Raw genomic sequence first — 23,230 nt, forward strand, 5'->3', positions numbered from 1 at the left:
TTCAGGTGGTTTTGAGGAGAGACCCGAGAGCAGGTACAATGTGTGCAATTCATGCACTGGAGAAGGAAAAAGATTTCAAGAAGTATTGCTGTTCACTGTAGTCTTTTTCATAGTGTTAGGTGTTAGAGGAAAAAATTAAAATTGGAGCTGAATTACTTTATATTATTTTGGTTGCATGGCCCATGTTCTTTGACTGCAATACCACTATGGTGCCAAGCCACATGGTTCCCAGCATTATGAGCATGCTATTTGGTTCAGCCAGTTGGCCAATCCCTGTGCACTGTTGGGTGTCTACCCCGAGCCTTCTACAAGACAAGCGTAAGTTTTGGTCTGAGCCCTGGAGAAACCTACTTAGGAAGACAAAAGATTGGAAAAATGTTCAGAGGTGTTGGTTATTCACTATATCGGCTGTTTGCTATGGCAGTAACCATGAGTGCAACAGGAGAGAGGCTCAATCACACAAGAACTATGATAGCTCTTTTTCCTGCTGTAGGTAATCTGATCTTTGGCTTTGCAGTGTACTGAAATGCAGGCCTTGGCCTTTCTGGCCTTTCTGTGTATTATACTCCAGCACTCTTGTTTGCTTCATTCAGGTTATTCTCCTCCCTTGACCTTGCACATCTTTCTCAATTCTGATTCCGGCCTTTGATCAGGCTGTCACCCTCACTTGGGGACATCCTCTTGTCTTCCTTTTATCTATTTACATCCTACCCATGCTTCAAGAAACATGCAAAGCTCTAGTAATCTATTAAACTTTGCCAGTTTCCAAAGTCCACCAGGATCTTTCTATGTTCATTTGCTGCTTTGTCAAGTAGTAATTATTTTATGCAGCCTAGTAATTAGAATCATAAGTTTGGAGAGTTGGAGGAGCACTGACAGAACATAAGAGGCTTTCTCATGGTGTAACTGAGATTCAGATGATGCAACCGAGGATCAGTGACACACTGTTGCTGACTTTAGATCACCCACTGGGAATATACATTAGTGTGTTTATAAACCAGAATTGCTATATAAGAAGCAGTTATTCTTATAGTGGCAGAGACATGTCTAGGAGCCAAGTGTTTTGACTTCTTCCTGCTCTGTCCACTATATCATGCTGCCTCTATTAAATTGTTACCATTCTGCATAAGCCTTTTCTGTCCAGTTTGAGGTGGAAGAACAAAGTTGGGTGGTAGCATCGTGTGGCACACACCATGTACCAACCATATTTGTTACAAATATCCTGTGAGACAATGGGTCACACTTATTTTTGCAAATGAGGATACTAAACCTCAGTGAAGTTAAAAAATTTATCCAGGATCACACAGAAAGCAATAGGCAGTATTCAAATGTAGATCTGTGTAACTCAAACGTTTGAGTATTTCCTTTCTCTTTCCTCTGTACCATCCTCCTTAGGGCAGTGATGGATTCTTTTTTCTCTTATTTCCCTCAACATTTATCTCATCTTTTGCCACAGTAAATGATCAGTCACACTGTTCTACTTCATTGATGGCTAAGTTCTCCATTGGATCTCTATGAACCTTGTCTTTTTCAATGAGCAATTTTCAAGGATGATCCGTCCCACCAACTCTATTTTCTAGTGGTTCACAATCATAAAAAATCATAGCTTAAAAAGAACTTCATATGCTACGGCTCTCTAGAGAAAGATCTGAGAATTTGGCTGGTGCTTTGAAATCTACAATTGAAAGTTACTCATAAAATATAAAGAATAATTCATTTAAAAAATATTTTATTGTTGTTTAAGTACAGTTGTCTGCATTTACCACCCCCCACCCCCTCAGCCATCCCCACCTCCCGCCCCTGCTTCCACCCCCCACCCTGTGTTCTTTATAGATGTTTCTGAAAACCCTTCCCCCCTCCCCCACTATCCCCTCCCCCCTCCCCTCTGGTTGCTGTCAGACATTTCATTTTCTTTAATGGACAAGTTCTGCACGATGATTGACAAGAACAAAATGGGGTCAGAGGCTGGCACGTCAGCCCAAACCGAAGTGAAGAGTTGCTGTCTGCGCCGTCACAAGGCTGTAGATGCCGGCAGCGACTCCCCTGGACAGTGCACTGACGACGGAGACCGGAGTACAGTGGGCTCTGTCCAGCTTAGGAGGCTCAATGATTTCCAGCGTCAGTTTTCTCTTTCTCTCAGGGGTCCTATTACTGCACCTGGCATTTTCTTCTCTGGACCTGCTCAGTTGTGTCATGAGATGAGATGTCCCACATGATATCTTATGCTGAGGTAGCCCTAAAAAGGTACTAATGCTACTATTCTAGGGTAAATCTATTTAATTGGCTCACTAGAGGCATAATGCCTTTAATACTAAAGAGTGAGTATAATTTAGGATTGTTGGTGATATGGAAGGCTGGTGAGAAGCTTGGTTTTGGCTGAGTATCTATAGGTATTAAATGGGAAAAAGGCGGAATATATATATATATATATTTTTTTTTTCCAGCCTACCATAATACCAATGAGCACTTATGTATTGAAAATGGACCCTAGTTTGTAATGAGAAGATGGTGGCTGTGAGCTAAGAAATAAGGACAAAAAGTCCACATTATGGGTCATTCATCAGTAGACCAAAGTCATTTGGAATTATGACCTCTTCTCTTCTGTCTTACTCCCAGACCTTCCTCTTTGTGTCTGTGGATACATGTGTGACTCTGCCATCGAGTTAGCAGCAGGCCCACATCCACCTGGCATCCACCAGCATCCCTTTATTTTCTTTTATGCTGTTCCTGGAAACGAATGGTGAATGATTTTAATTCCAAATGGTAATCTGTAGATTCAAAAGTGACCCTTGGGCATACACTATACATAACAAGGTAGCCTTCATCCAGTTTTACCTGTCACTACTTATGTTTTTCATCTAACGATGTGAGAGTCTATTTGCCAAACAATTGCAGTTTGGACTGTGACTTTGAACAGTGTCACTGGCAGATGGGTTTATTCAGCCCCTGGGGATGGCATCTCTTGATGGCTCTCCTAATACCCCCGTGTTTATTCTTTTCACTGCCAAAATACTCATCCATTCATCTAACCTGTCAACTTTTCCAATAACTTGTCTTATAAAATAGCAACCATTGTCTTTCTCTGTCCCTGAGGATAGAAAGGAAAAAAAAAAAAAAAGCAGGTTTCCTGTTTCCACAGCATGTACCTGCTGAGAGAGGAGTTTTTGACCGGACTGCGTGTCCACCTGCAGTGGAGTTACAGAATGTTGTCGAGACGAGGGGGCAGTCTCATGCCAGGGCATTGCCCTCCTGTGGGCTGCAGGGTTTGTCTCCTTGACATCCGTCACAAACCACTTTTTCATGCTTCCTGTGTTCTCTGCAGTGTCTTGGATGCTGCAGGGCTCTGGAGCAATTTAAAACATATTCTTCCCCTAAGGGAGTTTACAGTCTAATCCATTCATTCAAGAGTATGTGTGAAATACCTATTAGTGCAACTTACTGTGTCAGGTACTAAATGAGTAAGATGTGGGCTGTATCCTTTAGGGATCGCTATATCATAAAATTAGTTTTATAGAAAACACACTGTTACTGAACGGTGATGGGAGTCCACTGGGTGCCACCCAATAGGCAAACTCTGGAGGCAGAGGTTTGGTGAAAAAGGAAAGGAGTCATTTATTCAAAAGCTACACAACTTTGGAAGAATGGCAGGCTTCTGCTTCAGAGCCCATTCCCTCTGAAACACCCAAAGAAAAATAAGCCCACCGCCCTTTGCCTGGGTAGTTCAAGGCTGCACCTGGAGTTCCTTCTCCATTTAAAATACCATTCTGTGGGCAACACAGGCAACTGCAGCACATCACCGTGGTGGCTTAGCTAGTTCCTGGGTACAGTCCAGCTTCAGGCATCTTTTTGGATTCTGTGTGCACCTGGTCTGCACAGCCATGCTACCTCCGCCACTTCCTGTGCCTGGTGTCCCTGGGCTGCTGCCAGGCCATGTGGTATCCAGGGCCTGTGCACCTGTGATTACTGAGGGTCCCCAACAGGGCAAGGGAGGGGAAGGAGAAGTGGTGAGTGCCCTTTGTTTGAATTTCCCTGGCCCAAAGTTCCATGTACTCAGGGAGTGCCCATTTTTCTAACCAATCCTGTAGGCTACACTGGCAAGTCTGCACCTCCCCCTTGCCTCCATGTTAACATTTAGGTACATGTGCCTCTGTGACCTCTCATTTCCTTTTCAATCAGGAACGGGAAGGACCTAGCAGGGTTTTCTCTCTGTCACTCACTCTCGCAAGCTGCGTGCTGTATCACTGCGCAGGGCAGGGCTCTTCCCGGTGCTGGCCCGGTTGCCAGAGCAAGGCGAAGCTGCCACGCTGGTTTGTTTGTTTACTCTGTACTCCTTGTGCGGGAGCGAAGCCTCTCCAGCACTGCCTCGGGGGTTCCCTGCTGCCCCTCCCTCACTCCGGGCACCACACCAGTATCAGCACCCCGATGTCCTATGCAATGAAGGGCATAACAGAATGCTGTTACAAACGTGCTTAGGCAAGGAGCAGGACAGGTTTTCAGGTATGACAAGTGTTTTAGGTGCACTGCCAAACTGGTCTGTTTTTGTTTTTCTTGTCCTACTCTCAATTTTTCTCCTCCTTTTGTCTGCTTTAAACAATGTTATTCTAGCCAACCAAACTAAAAATATTGATTTTTATCCCCTCCCTGCTCTTTTACCTCCTCGTCCCTGGCCAGGCTTTGTCAAGCCTGTATGATCCATGTCTCACAACATACACCCTTCTTCTCCACCTCGCTTTCCACCCTCTCCTCCAAGTGCGTTCCATTTTCATTTGTCATTTTGGTCCTTACAGTAATTTCCAGGTGATTGATCTGCATATAGCTGCTTCTTCATCTAATTCATCCCCTACATTGCCATCAGAGTTACAATTCTGATTTTATTTAATAATTTTATTTCTTTAAGTGCTCATAGGAAAAGTGTTCAACTATGTAAGTGTGGCGTATGGGGACATACACCAGGGTTAGCAAATATTTCCCCTGTAAAAATGGGAGATATTTTAGACTTTGTGGGTCATATAGTATCTGTCACAACTGCTCCGCTTTGCCATTGTAGTGCAACAGCAGCACTGACAATACATAAACAAATTGGTATTTCATTGTAGCAACAGAACCTCCTTTATGGACACTGATATTTGAATTTCATATAATTTTCAGGTAATAGCATCCTTTATAAGAAGAATACATAGACTAGTATTTCTCTCTCTCTCTTTTTTTCAGCTAGTTAAAATGGGAAAACCATTTTATGTGGCTCATGGGCCATATAAAACAATGACAGGCCGGATTTGGTCCATAGGCCAAACCCTGGTCTACAGAGTCTGATCCTTCCTTGCCTCCCTGGTGCCTCATTACCTCCACTCCTTCATCTTGTCTCCGGTCTTTTGTTTCTGCAACACCAGACTACCCATCTATTCCTGTACGTGCCATATACTTTCATATGTGTAAGCCTGTGATTCTTAACCCGAACTGCTACTTGGGCAAGGGATTCAATACTGGGTCCAAGAGAATCTTCTCACCTCCTTGAAACCAGCCCATGGGGCCTCTGCATTTCATCTTTAAGAAATCCATGTTCCTGTGAATATCTAAAATCAGCTTCCAAATTATCAGAACAGTGAAAATCTGAGATTTTACCCAATTGCAAGGTAACAAGTTAGTCTGCCACAGTGTCATGGATACCGACAGAAGGATTTTATTGTTATAGCAGGGAGCATGAATAGCAACATATTTGCAAGAGTTTCTCTTGTCTGTTTAGGGTGATGCAGACAGATCCAGATGAATGCACGCACTCACAGTGATTTGAAAACCTCGGAGAAGTAACTATGCCTGCCTTTGGCTCTGGGGAGAGACACTGTCTTTATCTTCCAGGTGGTATACTATTCAAACAACATTGAAATGATAATCTGGAACAAAGGGTGATCAGTGTCTCATTCTCAAGATGTTCAGAAATGTGATAGAGCCACAGAGGATTCTCTCTCATCAGAGACCTTTATGTGATTATTATATGGGGACTTTTTCTGTTAGTGTTTTTTGTAAGTACTGAAAAACTGCTGTTGATTTTACACTATTAAAATATTTGGTAACAATTTTTCTTTCTCTTATAAGTGACTAAGCATTTTTGTTTAAATCTCAAGGGACTTTTTTTCTCTTCAAAGTCCAATAGTTTTACTAGAATATTTCTTAATGCAGTTTGGAATGTCCCCAAGACCACCATAAGTTTCAATGACTCAATGAAAGAATTTACAAAACTTGGAAAAGCCCTTATACTCACAGCTTTGGTTTATTACAGCAAAAGGATATCAATTAAAATCTGAAAAATGTCAATGGAAGAACCATCCAAACCTGTAGGAATTTTTATGAGTTTATTTCAGCCAAACTGATGACAATTGCCAGGAAGCAAAACCTCAATGGATTGAGAAAATGCTCTGGAAAATGGCAGTTTTGCACATTATTTTATACATTACAATCAAAAGAGGAGGCATAAGGGGGTTACATGAAATCTATCGGTGATAGATTAGGAAGGCAGGAGAAAGAAAAGTGGGGAAACCTCTGGGATTGGATAAAAAGTAAAATGATAGATATGTACTTCTTTTACATAAGTGGGTATAGGATAGTTAACAGTCAACAATTAACACAATAACAACCACGAGGGGATTTGTGGACGAGGCTGTGGTGCATGGTTGTGCCCAGGGGGTTCAGAAAAAGGGAAGTTACCTTGACATTACAAAAGTATGTCATCGTAGATGGAAAAAAAGACAATAGACAGGTTTAATTAACGATTGGCTTTTGTCAGGGAAGATTCTTGCCTAGGACATGACTAGCCGCTCTAACTGCTTTTAGTTAAAAAGTTTCGATTTCAGACCATCCTACGTGGTGACTTTAAGTCTTTGAGTTTGTAAGGTTGCCACACAAGCCTCCCCCGAGCTTGTTAAGTTTAGTATGTGATCCCTTTTTGTCCACAAAAAACAAGAACAACAACAACAAAACAAAGTGGCACCTAAGGAAGGCAGAGAGGGAATGTGCTTGTGTGTCCTGTCAATGACACAGGGCAATACACATGGAGTACTGCTAAGCAGGACGGCTTACCAGGTCCTTGGTGTCCAGGGTTTTTATTGGAGATCAGTCATGTAGGCAAGGCCAATCTCTCACACAGGCTGATCTTATTTTCCATCTCCTTTAGAGGTCAAGCTGATAGCTCAAGGCCCAATGCGCCCACCACAAATTGTTATTATAGATGATCTGGCATGGCCAAAGGCCCGGGAAAACAAAGACACTTATCAGGCAGGATATTCCAAGGACTTACAGGTTACCTCCCAGGAGCTAAGAAAAGGCAAAACCTTTCTTTGGTCAAGATTAACCCTATACTGCATACTTGTTAATGGTTCTTCTGTTTTTCTTTTTTCCCGTGCACACAGTGTTTCAATTAAATATGTAGATTTAATTTTATTTCAAGAAAATATTCTAAAATTATATATTTTTATAAACGTCCTGTTTTGTTGGTTTTCTTTTTAAGGGGCTTCTATTGTACATATATTATATTTTCTTAGCCTATATTATTTTTCTCTTGAATCCTTCATGTCTGTTTTTAAAATTTCCATCTGATTTGAAATATTTTCCTTTCCACCTTCTTTATTTTCTAACCCATCACCCATTATGTTTATTGGCCTCTAGTCCTTCTAGTTTAGCCTTCATGATACTAGAGACAGCCTGTCTGGTCCACAGGGAAGAGGCTGAGGGTGGGGAACAGGTGGGGCCATCAGGGGAGATGGAGCTGGACCATGGGAATGAGACCTGAGAGGTGCTTGTGCACCGAGCCACACTCCTTGGGGATGGCGGTCAGAGATTCAAGCACTAAGCATGGCGTACAGCCAGTCAATGCCTTTGAGAGCTGCCTGGGGCCATGGCAAGGATATTGAGTTTCACAGCACTTCTCTAGAACTGTGAAGTCGTGTTGAACGGAACACATGTCTTGCATACACTCTGCCCCTGGTGCGAGGTCCTGCTCCTGGCTGTGGATGCCCCACCCCTCCTGCTGAGGCCACCTTTGGCGCTGCCTGAGAGGCTGTGCAGGGTTTCCAGGGGCCCTTTAATTAGGCTTTTGGTTTGGTTACTCTCTCTGGTGGGCCCCAAGTGTGGGCAATTTGCTTCACATGGGGACTAGAGCATGGGAGTTGTGGAGTTGACACAGTGCCATGGGAGTCCCCGCCTCTGGCCATGATTACAGCAGGGGGAGGTTCTTACACTGAGCATGTGCAAGGTTAGCAAGATAATTGGATAGAGGAGAAAAACCCTCCTATACCCTTCTGGTACCAGATTGAGGGTGGGAGTAGGGGAAGGCAGGCCATTCACAATAGGTTAAAGTGGTCACAGGAGGAGGTGCTGGACCAAAGAGGCCTGTTAGTTGAGACTGGGGGAAAAAAGGATTGGTTGGGAAGTGGATCCACCCAAAGTGCTCAAGCATTTAGAAAGTTAATTGGTCATTCTGAGGAAGTGCCTGGTCTGTCTCACACCTGAAACTAATATAAACTCAGGGGAACCAAGAAACTCTCTGGCTTATTGCTCACTGCTTGGGACCTGCACTCAGATGGTGCACTGGCCTGTCCTCTCCATGGGCCATATGACCTTAGCAGTCTCCAGGACAGAGTCTCTCTATCTTTCCTGGTGGAGCATTTGCCTGTGCATTTGCACACTCTCCGGCCCAGGAGCATTGGACCTTGTGGCCCTAGAAGCTGCATGACCAATGGCAGCTCTGGCTCCATACACAGCCTCCAGTAGGGAGTCTGAAGCTAGACAACAGCTGGGAAGAAGCCAAGCTATCTGGATGACCAATTAGCTGCCTTGGGCTCCAAATGATGGTACTTTTAAAATGAAGCAGGAACTCTGGGCATTGCCTTTTGTTTTGCTCTTACTGAGGACAGCTGGGTTTTGTCTGGGTTTTGCAGAGCAGATGAGCTTTGACGTGGGGAGTCCCTCATTCTCCCATATCCTTCGGCATCTGAATAAAATCCTCTTTCTTTTCTTACTAGCCTCTGCCTCTAGGGTTTGCCTTTTGATGATGGCAGACAGCCAAGCCCCATTTTGCTCAGTACCTTTCATTTCTGAAATAATTTTTAATTTCTAATTATTTCTAAGTTTTTTAAATTATCCTTTTCCTAATAACCTTATCTAAATTTTTCTAGTTCTCATATATGTAGTTTTTCAAAACATCTATAATTTTCTGTATATCTTTTAGCTCATTTTGAAATATTGGATTATTCTTTTATTGTTATATGGGCATGACTTTCTTGCATATCTTCATTTTATATAGGGATATTGTTCTCCTTTTTTTTTTGTTCCCCTGTACTGATCTTGTTTGGGATTCATTCATGATCCTCTTTTGTTGTGTTTTAAATACAGTGAACTTTTCTGTATATTCATTGGGAAGGTGGCTGGTTAAATGTCCCACCTTCAGAACTCTAGAGCCCTCTCTTGTGTTGTTTTTGAAATGTGGGCTCTTGATTCCAAGGTCTATCAACTCGCTTTTTCTTCTTAACATTTATGTAGACATTTTCTTTTCACTATTCTTCCTATTCTACTTAATTTGGATTCTATACTCAGCAATTTCTGCTCAGAATTTTTTTTTCTTCAAGGGTCTTCAGTTATAGTTCAGAGTCCTTAGGCTTCTGACCTCTCCAGCATCACTTGACTATATTACTACTGTCCCGTGGGATTCACCCAAGATTTGGAGTTTGCAAAACTTTCTCCAGTTTAGACAATATTCTTATATTAAGTTGCTGACATTGCTAGTAAGTATCCATAGGTTATTCTGAGTGCTCGTGAACTCAGATATCAGGAGGTTTTTTTTCTTTCTCTCTACTTACTCTGTACAGTTGCTATTATATGAGTCCTCTCATTAGTAATTAGAACTCGCTTGTATTTTGGGGTTCCTGGTGATATCTTGTTCCCTTATCTTGTGGTAGAAGTGGTCTGTAGATTTTCGGTTATGTAGTTCATGTGTGCGTTTCTGTGGGGGGATTTGAGGTGACCGAATGCGTGTGATGCTGTTGTAGCCGTCTTCCCAGAGTCCTGTCATTTCCTTCTTTCCCTGCTTTAATCCTATGCGAGATGACCATTCATAATTTTTATTGTCTCATATTTGTAGTCAACCTCAACATCTTGCTTGAAACATATCTTATTTACCTTTTTTCTCTTTTCTAGTTTCTAACCCAGACACCTCTCCCAGAATATGGACATTTTTAAAGTACTATAATACATCATACTCGATAAGATCTCAATTCACTGAAATTCAACACTTTATGTTATTATTCATTTTGTACTTAAACCTTCTCTTTTAGAAATGAGTTGAGTAGTCTCCTATAATGTATTTTACTACCTTCCAATGAAGGCTAAAATGCAATCTAATGCCAATGACAGAAGAAATGCCAAGTTACTCTATGGTATATATTAGTGTCTTTAGCTATTTGTTAAGGTAATGAATGCCTAAGTCACCTTCAGAAGAAAGTTGATACTGAGGAACGTCGTGTTTCCTGGCTGGTTGTCCGGCTGTTACAATCCATCTTGTATGTACAAGCATGCAGATCCTGTCAAGCTTCGTTGGTATCTTGAAGATGAAAGTACTTAGTATTTACATCATAAAGGCCCCTTTGAAAACACAAGGTGATGGAATAGGATGGTGTTACATTATAAGAATCTCTGAAAATGCATTATATCCAGTGGATCAGATTATCCATTCTGACTCAGACGAGACTTCACTAGAAGTATGACTTGTTTGAATATTGCATTGGCTTTCTGTGCTACTGTAGTTAGTTGGTCAGAAGTCTGGGTGGGTATGACTAGATCTCCTGATGAGGTTCAATAAGGCCGGACTCAAGCTGTTGGCGGGTCTGTATTCTTTACTGGTGGCTCTGATGAAGAATTTACTTCCAAGCTCATTCAGATTGTTTTCTGAATTTAGTTTCTTGCAATTATAGAACTGACATTCCTGTGTCTTTGCCAATTGTTGGCCAGGACCTGGTATTTGCTCCTAGAGGCTGCCTGCATTCCTTTTCGTGCTTTCCAAGGAGCCCCACACATGGCAGATGGAGTTCTTTCATGTTTCTAATGCCTCGACTTTCCCTTTTGCCACTTCTAGTTTTCTTCCAGCAAGGGAAATTTCTCTTATGAACTTTTAAGGGCTCATCTGATTAGATATGGCCACCGAGGTAATCCAGAAAAATTTTCCTACTTTAAGGTTAGTAACCTTAATTACGTTTGCAAAGTTCCCCTTACCATGTAATAGATCATATTCACAGATTCCAGCAATTAGTGTGTGGATATGTTTGGAGTGCCATTATGTTTATTACAAATATTGTTACTATTTTATTTATCGATGCCTGGAAAACATATTAGGTTAATAGGAGTAATTAAACAATAACATGAAAATACCTCGTCTACTTATCATGGAATAAGGATCTCTACATTACCTCCTTCATAACTCTCATGAACTCTCCATCCCAGACTTCTTTCTCTTATACTGAAGAGATTATTAGTAGTTATGACTATAGGTAACAGGGTAAATCTACAGAAGCCTTCGGTTGGCCAATGGTGATCTCAGAGGCCAGAGACAACTCTAGAAATATAGTTTCCTTACAAAACTTCTTTCATCTCTGTTACCACAAGGATGGCATAAGGGAATCTTCTGGCAAATGCCCTTAATATTTACCAGGCTATTTGATTAGCTCTCTACAAACATATCAAATTTGACATTCACAAAAACTTACTGAGGTAGATATTATTTCCCTCAGATTGTGATAAGGACACATTAAAAGAGTTTGGTGATATTCCCAAAGCTCGTCGGTGCCAGTGCTAAGGTTTTAAAAAGCCAGGTGCAAAGCCTGTGCTGTTTAGGAAAAAAAGTATTTATTTTTATTAAAATTATATATGAAGATATTTTATTTGTATTTTTTTAGAAATTATATTACATTTATTTTTATTTTTTTAAAGATTTTGCTTTTATATTTTATTTTTAGAGAGAGGGGAAGGGAGGGAGAAAGAGAAGGAGAGAAATATCAATATGTGGTTGCCTCTCACGCGCCCCCAACCGGGACCTGGACGGCAACCCAGGCATGTGCACTGACTGGGAATTGAACTGACAACCTTTTGGTTCGTAGGCCAGCACTCAATCCACTGAGCCACACCAGCCAGGGCTATATATAAAGATATTTTAAAGAGTTATTATACAAGGCTTGTTACCAAATATTGCAGTCTTTTCCTCATATCACTCCCATTTTCATCTCTGAAAGACAACTGCCTTCAATTATTTTATCGCTTTGGTTACCTCCATAGCTCTATACAACGTGTGTATACTACTGTTCCTTGATCTTCCAGATTTATTATTTATATATTAATTCTCCCTTTGGAAGATGAAGATTTAACTCTCTCTTCTGCCTTACCTCACTCCTTTTTAAAAATTTCTCTCTTTTTTAAATCTTGTCACTTTGCACACCTTTTGGGGTAACTTCTTTAACTTTTTCTTCTACCTTCTCTATTAAAAATTTTAATGTATGCTACCATAGTTTTAATTTATAGAAGTTCTTTTCACCTGAATGTTCCTTTTGTTTAGCATAGTGTTCTCAGCTCTCTGAGGATATGTATGATGTATTTGTATTTTATTATTTCCCCTCCATCCCAAGTTGCTTTTCTCTGTTTTGGTTTTTGCTCTTCAAGTTTATGGGAATCACCAGTGTTGTAGGTCAGTCCTTTTCTTTAGAGCTGGTCAGATTTCTAAGAGTAATTGCATCCTTAGGACTTGGCAATGAAAGAGCTCCTGGTTGCTGTTTGTAGTGCGCAGCATAGGGTTCTACATGTAGGCTTTTATATTTGCTCTTTCCTTGGTATCACATTCCTATTCTTACCAGTGCTTTCTGCCCTCCAAATCAGACACACTCTGCTTTTTACTCTTCCTTTGGAGAATAAGTCTCTAGTCTTCTGATGGGGTGGAAACCTTCATTAAATCAGAGCAATGATCTTGGGGTTCAGTGGCTCTGTAACACACTTTGAACCAATTCTCTCATTTGGAGCCCCATACACATCCCTGCTTCCAGAGGTGACAGGTGACGCCCCTTTGTAAGCCTTGGGGAGGGCTATGCAGGATGGTCTAAGTTGCCTCTCAGCTTTCTCTCTTTCATTTAAGAGTCATCTTTTTGGGTTTGCTCTTGTGTATCTGCTTGCCAGATTTCCCAGTGTTACCTCTTCTCCTTGGCTTTATGAGATTATATCTCTTAAATGTTGCTTTTCTATCATTTTAGTAGGTCTTGAAAGGGAGCAAAGGCAAACACTTGTGCTCACTCTGCCATCTGCCATTTTTCACTGGCACCTGAGCCAATCATGTTATTGATCCAGGCGTGTTGTCCTTTCAGGCCCTACTCAGTGGACATTGGCAGTTTGAATTGTTAATTCAGATGAGCAAATAAGAATCCAGGGTAAGAGCAACATGAAAGGCCCTTCCTTCAGGGCCTTGTAGAATACACTGGTGTTGAGGACCGATTTTCAGACACAACTGTCGATACACGCACTTCCTTAACATCCGCCTTCAGAAACAGCTGTTATGCTGCCATTTAACTCAGCTTAACAAAGGCTCATACAGGGAGTGTGGAAATTGCAGTTGAATGTTCTATTGGCTCGTTGAGGAACAGGTCCGGAGACATGACTTTCTAATTGTGTCCCTTCAAGAAAAAAGAAATCCAATTACCTGTATAAACCCAAGTGTTAAAGCAAGACATCCAGATTTTTCTCTCCTCAGCAGTGACCATGCCATTGACAAGTTTGCAGGGATTCTGAAGGCAGGTAGAAATAAATCTACTACAATAATAGGTGGCAGTCAGTGGCTTGATGAGAGAATCCTCTTCAGTCTGTACTTCTGCTTGAGCTGACCAGTGATTTGATAACCACTTACTAAACACTAGCTTCAGGCCAGGTAGAGTGTGAGGCCCATGGCACTGGAACTGAAGAGAGATGGGGGGTAGTACCTACCACAGTGCTCAGAACATCTTTGCCCTCAGTAAGTATCTATTGGAATGAAAATACGGGTATTGCTGTCAAGTAGCATGCTCTCTAGATAGGGGGAAAGGCAACATGCGAAAAGAACATAAGAGAAACAAAGCTTTAGGCTGGTTTGAAAGCTAGAGCAATAATCAGGTGAAAAGTAATTGCTAACCCAACTCTCTTCCCGTGTGTGCCTGAAACACTTAACCAAATTGAGGAGACAGTAATTGCATGATCACATCTAATTAATGTAAACTAGTGAAGACATTGAATATTGTGTGGTGTGGCTAGAGATGTAAGGGTTGCATATTTAGGGTCCAAAATAATTCTATGAAGGAATAAGGGCAAGGGAAATATCTGGATTCTAAAGCACTCATCTCTAACTGTCACATTTTTACTTCTGTTTCTCAATGAAATGGGAATATAAGTCTGCACATACCAGCCTAGTAAATATTGTATATAAGGAACTTTTGAATAAATTGTTTTGACTAGATTATCTAAATTGTTCAGTCAAAAACCCCTCTTACCACAGGTTTGAGTGACATTTTAAAATCCAGAATTCCTCAGTTTCAAATGTGATAAAATTGATGTATTCATCCAGTTATCTTGTTATCATATGAATACAGTGATAATCTGGGGCTTAATTTGTAAAAATAGTATAAGACACTGAAGGAATTTGTACCAAGTTTCCTGTTATGATAACTTTAGTCTTAAAAAATATATGCTGTTACTCAAGGGGAAATATTGAAAGTGTTTGGATCTGTACGGCAGATACAGTGTACTGGCACTTAGCCATACACCCACTTTTCTACTGCTTGTACGTTTCCCTAGACCCCTTCCCGTTGGGCTGATGGGAGGTCCTGTGCCTAGGGGATCTTCATGGAATATCAGAAGACAGGAGGGCAGCAGGAGCCATTCTGCTTCAGCTGCACCTTAGGCAGAAGAACCAGCAGTGCTAGCGGTAGGGGCGTGGCCCTGGGTCCGCACCCTCTGTGGCACTAGAAGCCAGGGGTCATTCCTTAGGTTCTCGCAATGGCACCAGCAGCTTCTTGATCTCTGGTCGATGTCACCTTCCCTGTTTTGCTCCCGGGAAAGTTCCAACCCTTAGTTTCTAATTTCTTGCATCAAATCTCTCTCCCCAATAGGCTATGTAGAATGGTTTCTGTGTACCTCCTGGGGCACTGGCTGCTAAAGAACAGAATTTTTTAAAAGTAAAATCAGGATTTTTTTATGCCTTTTGGGAAAATATTCTATAACTTCTGGATCTTGCCTGATGTTCTGGTTTCTCTACCTCTTGGCTTTCTGAGGAAATTGATTTAGTCTTATTTGAAGGTCATATAAGTAACTATATAGATATTATTTTCATGTAACAAAATAGTCTTTAACTTTGTTTGACATTATGTGAATATACTATAGGTTATCTACCCTTCTATTGTATGTTATCTATTTAAATGTTCTTGAATTAGTTATCTATTGTAGCATCACAAATTATCCCAAGACTTAGCACCTTAAAATAACTTTTATTAACTCATAGTTTCCGTAGGTCAGGAATCTGGTGTGGCTTAGCTGAGACAGATGTCTCAGGGTCTCTCTCAAGTCTCAGTCAAGGTAGCGGCAGGTGGTGTTGATTCATTTGATGGCTCAACGAGTGGAGGGTCTGTTTCCAACATGTGGTTGTTGACGTGATTCAGTTCCTCATGGGCTGTTTAACTGAAGGCCCAAGCTCTCCGCTGGTCGTTCCCTGGAAGCTGCCCACAGTACCTTGCCATGGCGTTGGTTTCTCAGCGTGGTATGGTGGCTATCTTTGTCACAGAAAACAGGAAAGAAGAGGGAGAGAGAGTGGGGTGTGCTATATCCAGCACCCCCCACCACAAGGGCGGAGGGATTACACAAGCATGTGAATACAAGGAAGTGGGATTCTTGGGAGCCATTTTAGCAAGTGCCAACCATGTATTTCCCTAAAGAAACAGTATATTTCTTGATTTGATAAAAGCTGTGCTTGGTAGTATAGATAGCCTAATTATTTAGCTTTAGTGACTATACATATAAACTTAAAAGCAGTAGCAACAGGCAGCCAAACAAATTAACTACCTCCTTTTCCACCCTAGGATATACATTTATTTCTTGAGATTCCAATTAATACATTATTAGCTTTTATTTTTATATTGTGTATAATCACCAAATGAGTCACCTTAGCTATTAGGAGTTTACCTGAGAGATTTTCTTTACTTACAAAGAGAAGTTTAGGATCTGCGGGTCAGCCTGCACCCTGGAATCATCCTGTGATGGCCGCAGACAAGGGAAACGTGCCCCCTGCAGACTGCCCGATGAACCGATCCCCGTTTCCAGTGGGTGTGAAAATGTCTGCTTTTAATGGGGTCTTTCAAAATTGCATCGTGCTTGCACTTCAGTCTCTTCCCTAAATCCTGATAAATAACAAAGTGCTCTCTTTGGGTAGGGGCAGGTTTCCGCTGTTAAAGGTGTTCGTACAGCAACCCCGTGCTATCTCTTACAAATCCTGCCAATGCTTTTATCATTTCAGATCTAAAAAGAGCTTAAAGTGCCTTCGTTAAATCCCTCTCTATAAAAAATAGAAAAAATCCTTCAATAAGTCAGAATGAGATGCCACTATATAAAGACACAGCAGTAACATTATTTTCCATGAAGGAAATGAGCTATGCCGGACCATATTAAGACATTTGAAGAAGAAAGTTTTTATAAATCTGAGCTATCAGAGATATCAGCATATAAGTTTTAATGTGCACATAAAATATTTGGTGCAAGGGTTTGCTTTGTTTTGCATGAAGGCAGAGACAGCATTGTTCATGTGGTGGTGAGAGTTGAAGAGCAGTAGCAAAACCACACCCTGGACAAACTACTTCCAGTTTGGCTGTGATGCCTGCTGGTCTATTATTTAAGAGCCATTCCTATGGATGAACTTATTAACTCCTTTACAAATGCAAATGCCTTTGGAAAGGAAAACATGTAAGTAAGTAATTTTCAGAACCCAGTAATATTTAGCAAATTAATCAAATTCTTTCCTTTGGACTGTTGATAAATGGCAGGAGGTGTTGCAAAGGAGAATGAGGATCCCAGGGCAGTTAGGTCATTAGAGAAGCAGAGGGAACTCTGGAGAAGGGTGAGAAAACCCCATGTATCAGGCATTTACTTGTTTGCTATATTCTGTGTAAAGTATGACTAATGCAATGTGTGAGCCGATGTCCACATCTTCCCTGTAGCGCTAGAAGGGGCAGAGTTGAGATTCAGGCTCGGCTGCGTCTGACGCCAAAGGCAGTGCTCTTTTCATCCCACTTTTTCTGAATAATTCCAAAAGTTTAGGTGGGAAGCCCCAGAGTTAGAATTGGCAACATATTTTCTTAAATATATTTATGGTGAAATAGAGAATGAGAGAGCCATCCTACAGAGAAATGAAGCCTGCTACTACTATCTTTAGAGAGATCATGTTTGGATCAGTCTCTCTTTCCCAAGGAAATTGTCTGGTTATCTTAGAATTTCTGTCTTACATGCTCCGGGCCATTTGGCGTAGTGGCTTAAGAGAACTGTGAGGGACTGCATTTGCTTGTATGTCTTTTTTCTTTCCTGCATATGCTATACTTAGCTGTATACTCAGAGATGGAAGTAAATGATAATTGATGCTCATATTAATAACTGTGAAACATCAAGGTATGTCAAATTGTGTTCAATGGCCTATTATAAGACAAAAATATGCAGCCCATATTTCAGGAAGGTTTTTAATATATATATTTTTCTAAATGTTAGTGCCTAATTCCATTAATGTCTACTCATTCCTTGATATATTAGTTAATTTTTTAAAATGTCTAAGAGGTGTTTGGCGTGATTTTTGTCCTCAAGCATTTCTACTCTTGTTCATTCAGTAAATATTCATTAAGCACCTACTGGATGGTGGGCAGAGGTCTAGAGACTAGAGATAAAGCAGTGAACAGAGTCACATAGAACTAGAAGACGAAAAGACATTTTAAAAAGGCTAGATGTGCTATGCAGTCTCCCAGTACTGAAGGATTCCAGGGAGGAGGAAAACAGGGCAACGCTCAGTGTTTGGGGAACTTTGCACTTGGCCAAATAGGGGCAGAACTTAATTTCTTGAAGGGTTTAAACTTTAATTTAAAATTGAAAAAAAGGTTTTATTTATTTTTAAAGTGAGGGTAAGGGAGGAAAAAAAGAGGGAGCAAAACACTGATGTGTGAGAGAGATGTAGATCGATTGCCTCTTGCACGCATCCCAACCAGGGATTGGCCTGCAACCCAGGTATGTGCCCTGATTGGGAATCAGACCAGCGACCCATTGCTTTGTGAGATCATGCTCAAGGGCCAGATATTAATTTAAAAAATATGACTGCTCTTAAAAGTATTGTCTGGTCCACATATCTTTCTCCCTAGGGGTAGCAGCCTGCTACCATTCATTCATCCATTCAACAAATACTTGAGTGCCTGCTATAGGCAGGACAGTGGGTTGGACCTTTTTAATATAATGATGAACAAAAGGACGAACCCTGCCCCTCATGGGAAGATGTATAGGTTGCAAAGTGCTAGACAGAAAAATAACAAGGTTTATTTGCAAAATACATATTGAAAGGCCTATCTTAGGAAATGACATTCATGCTTGAAACCTGACACATAAGAGCCAGGCAAGTGAAGAAGTGAAAGAAGAATGTTGCAGGCTCAGCACTCAGCCTTCAGAGACCAAAGGCAAGGATGAGATTAGCATGTTTAAGAGCAGAAGCAAAGCCAACATGGCAAATGCATTGGAAATGGGGGTGGCACTCACACGAGGAGGGAGAGGTGAGCAAGAATCAGATTGTCAGTGCCTTGTAAGCCACGGTAAAGAGTTTGGGCTGTATTCTAAATGCAAAGGAAGTCACTGACTAGCTTTAAGCAGGGGGTGATCCAAATGATGTTTCTAAGTATTCAATTCATGTTGACAATGATCATTTTGGCTGTTCAGTGGATAATGGATTTGAGAAAGAAGAGAGTGCTGAAAGACTATTAGGAGGCTGGAGCTGGAGACATCACTTGGCAAAACTAAGAGATCACATAACTAGAGTCAGTACTTTTGCCTTCCATTTGGCCGAAATGCTTACTTTTCTTTAGGCTTAGAGATGCTACATCAGCTCAATGGTGGCAAATGACTTCTCTCTGGAGAATCACTCTGACTCAATAAATTTTCACAGCCAGAGTCCAGTTTAATCCACGACAGGGTGTTTTTTCCTACCTGTTCAATAGTCTCTTCTCATTTTCCTTTTTTGTTATTATTATTGTTTTCCCATTCTTCCTTGATTCCTTCAAATAGCATTTGTTTCCCATGCCACAACCACTCTCTCACATTCCAGCTCAAACCAGAGGCTTCTCACATTCTCAGTCACTCTAGTCTAGTCAAAAGGCAAATACTGACCACAGTATATGCTGTGTACAGAGCAGGAAAAGAATAGTTCTTATATGATCAAGGCAATTATATTATGTTTACAATATTGATTTAACAATATGCACGGGAAAATGGCTAAGTGGTAAGAATTCTGGTAGCCAAGGGATGATGAAGTCAGTGGGTTTACTAGGAGGTCGGAGAACAAGGCATTTGCCACAAGCATGAAGAAATGTTGGCCTTGAATCAGATTATAACAGTAATGGTCCAATTTGGTAGGGGAAAATTCTGCCCTACCTTTAGCATGTCTACCAACGAGAGAGAGAGGGATGGATATCAGTGATACAAACTCTGTGTGTTAACTTGGGCTTCCATAATGAAATACCATAGATCACATGGTTTAAACAACAGACATTTATTTTCTTAAAGTTCTGGAAGCTAAAAGTCTGAGATCAGGATGCCAGCATTGTTGGTTCTGGTGAGGCCTCTCTTCCTGGCTCACAGATGGCTGCCTTCTTACTGTGTCACAGCAGAGAGAGATTAGAGTAAGCTCTCTGGTATCTTCTTATAAGAATAATATTATCATTATATGGGCCCCACCTTCATGACCTCATATAAATCTAGTTGACATCATGAGACTCCCCCCTCAAAATGCTATCACAATAGAGGTTAAGTCTTTGACATATAAATTTTGGGGGACACAATTCAGTCCATAGAAGACTGTATCAGGTCATCCTGGTATATGTGAATCCAGCTTTTCATACTTTCTTTTCATAACATACATACAATATGTATATATATCATATGATTATGCATTATATTTACAGTATATGTGTATAATTAATTCCTGTCTATCTTTTTTTATGAGGCTAAGCTTTATAAACACAGTGACTGAGTACTCATTATTTTGTCTCTGTTTTAAATGATAGTTCCTCAGGACATATCCACCTAATGCCTATTCACATTTTAAATAATATAAATTTACATTTAAAATTATTTTGTGATTTATATATTAGGATTGTATATTAATATTTTACTTTCATAATGACTATATTATAATATATACTAAGAAAATACATATAATTTATGCTAAGGAGCTCTGACAACATTGGTCTAAAGAATTACCCAAGAACACACTGTTCTATCAACTCTTCTATCATTCTGCATTGTGGACGAATTGACAGGAATACATGGTGTTACATAAAACTCTGCATGGCTTATATTTGACAGTTTCTATTATAAAAATCATCTTTGGTCTTTGGTCCAGAAAATCTTAGCCAGGGATGCAGGACTCCTTACAGTCTGGTTCCGGTCTTGCCTCTACTGTTGGGCACCTGTTCTCCTTCCGTCTGTTGGATCTACCAAAGACTGGGTGCCAGCTTATCTGTTTCAAAACCTTGCCCTCCAACTTAGCCCCTTTTGCCTTTCTAACTCCAGTGATTGCATTCTGAGCTGAGCTTTTCCCAAGTCTTCACATACATAATCCTATGAGATGAATATTGTATACACATTTTAGCTGTGGATTAGATAAGTGAAATAACGTTCCTAAGATGACATGACCAATGAGTGGCAAACCCAAGTCTCTACCCCTAAACCCGTGACCCCCAGGATGGCTCTGTATCTCTGTAAGGTTCTCCCCAAGTCTACATAAATCTTCAAGGTCCAACCTGGATCTTAATTCCTCTATAAAGTCTTTGCTAAACACTCTAGTTCAGTGAATCATTCATTCTAATGACAAAAATAGCTACCACTTATTGAGTGCCTACTATGTGCCAGGACTTCTGTTAAGCTCTTTTATATAAATTATCTTATTTAATGCTCTCATTGACCTTATGCTCTCAATGACCTTGTAATTAGTATAACATTACAAAGGAGAAGCTAGCTCCAGAGTGATGGATGTGGAAGATCATAGAGCTATAATATTTCAGAGAAGTGGTTAAAACTGGATCTGTTGGGCCTGGAGCCAGGGTTTTACCCACATGTCACAATCTCCCATGTTAGGAGTGCCACCTGGCCACTAGGCATGTCTGGTTGTGGGATAATGTGCTAATGTGAATAATTTGAATGAAATCCTGGGTAGAAATAATGACAAGGAGTGACCACTGTGAACAACACAGAACCATATTAAAGAGGATATAGAAATATCTTCTTTATAAAAGAGGATATTTAATACATTGGATGGCTGTATTAGCTTCTTATTACTGCTATAACTAATACCAAAAATTTAGTAGTTTAAAATGACACAAATTTATAATATTATAGTTCAAGGGGTCAGAAGTCCTAAAATGAAGGTGTTAGCAGAGCTGTATTCTTTCTGGAGTCCTGGGAAGAGCATCTGCATCCTTGCCTTTTCTAGTTTTTACAGGCCACCTGCTTCCCTTGGCTTACGGCCCCATCCTCTGTCTTCAGTCAGCAGTGTAGCGTCTTCCAACCTCTTTCTCTCTGACACTTGTTCTTCTCTTAAAAAGACCCTTTTGATTGCATTGGGCCCATCGGGATATGTCAAGATTATCTCCCCATCTCAAGATCTTTCACTTATTTACATTTGCAAAATCCCTTTTGACAAGTAAGGTAACATACTTATGTTCTTGGGATTAGGACATGGACATCTTCAGGGGAGGGGGCATTAAGGTGCACAAGGTATTCAGCTATCAAGGGCTGCAAGAGGCAGTTTGGGACTAATCGTTTGGGTCCATATTGTGGATTTTTTACTTTAAGGGAAGCTAGGGTAATGTTTAATCCAAAAGAAAAAAGCTCTAGTGGTGGTTCAGGTACTGCTACCAATAGCATTTTTCAAAATTCAATAGGTAAACAATTTTTCATTGTTAATATGAAACCCAAACCAAAGAATATGAAATTCCCAAACATCCTCTTTGTGAACCTCTTTAATCCCATTGGAGTGCTATGAGTGGGGACAGCATCAGATAGCAGGAGAGGGATGGCCTATAGCAGGGGTCCCCAACCTCTGGGCCATGGATGGGCACCAGTCCAGGTCTGTTAGGAACCAGGCTGCACAGCAGGAGGTGAGCTTGAGTGTAATGCACTTGAATTGTCCCAAAACCTTTCCCCTGCTCCAGTCCATGGAAAAATTGTCTTCCACGAAACCAGTCCCTCATGCCCAAAAGGTTGGGGACTGCTGGCCTAGAGCACCTGTACTTGAAATGAGCACAGCTGTTTTCTAGGTGGTGGAGAGATGGCATCTAAGTGCCTAGCTACTTGTCTAAGTTTTCATTGCAAATGGACTGAAGGGTTGGAACTAAATCTGTGTCGTTGCTTGAATCTCAGGCCAGTGGCCCTTTCCATTTGACTCACTAAAATTGAGAAATGTTTTCAAAGGTAATGAAGGAAAAAGAGGTGACAACTGGGAAAGAACAGCCTGTAGAAAGACCAGCAGCTCAGACTTGCGAGTCAGAGCGGAGCACTGGATTTCTTTCCATGTTTAACTTCTAAATTGGATGCTGCTTTCCATGATCTCCTTGTGGTCCCTTCCCCTCTTTAAGACCATGTCAGAGTCCACAGCGGTGGCCCATAGTGTGGCTGCTTGGGACAGGAAAGGTTGGAGTTGATGGAGGAGTATATAGGCAGTGCTTTTTTTTCTCACCTCAAATTCTGTTTATGTTGCGCACAGGACTGAGAAGTGAAATGGGTAAAGGGGGAAACGGAGGTGCTACAGCCTCAGAAATGTTTCAGGTTGTTATACTAGATATATCATGGTATCTGTATTTCCATGTGACTATCTTTGAAAGCTGGACTGTAAACTTGGTGTTACTTGTTCCCTCCCAATTCTGCAACACAGGCAAAATTCTGCAGCATAGGAAAAATG

This window comes from Desmodus rotundus, chromosome 5 (assembly GCF_022682495.2).
Source record: "Desmodus rotundus isolate HL8 chromosome 5, HLdesRot8A.1, whole genome shotgun sequence".
NCBI lineage: Eukaryota > Metazoa > Chordata > Mammalia > Chiroptera > Phyllostomidae > Desmodus > Desmodus rotundus.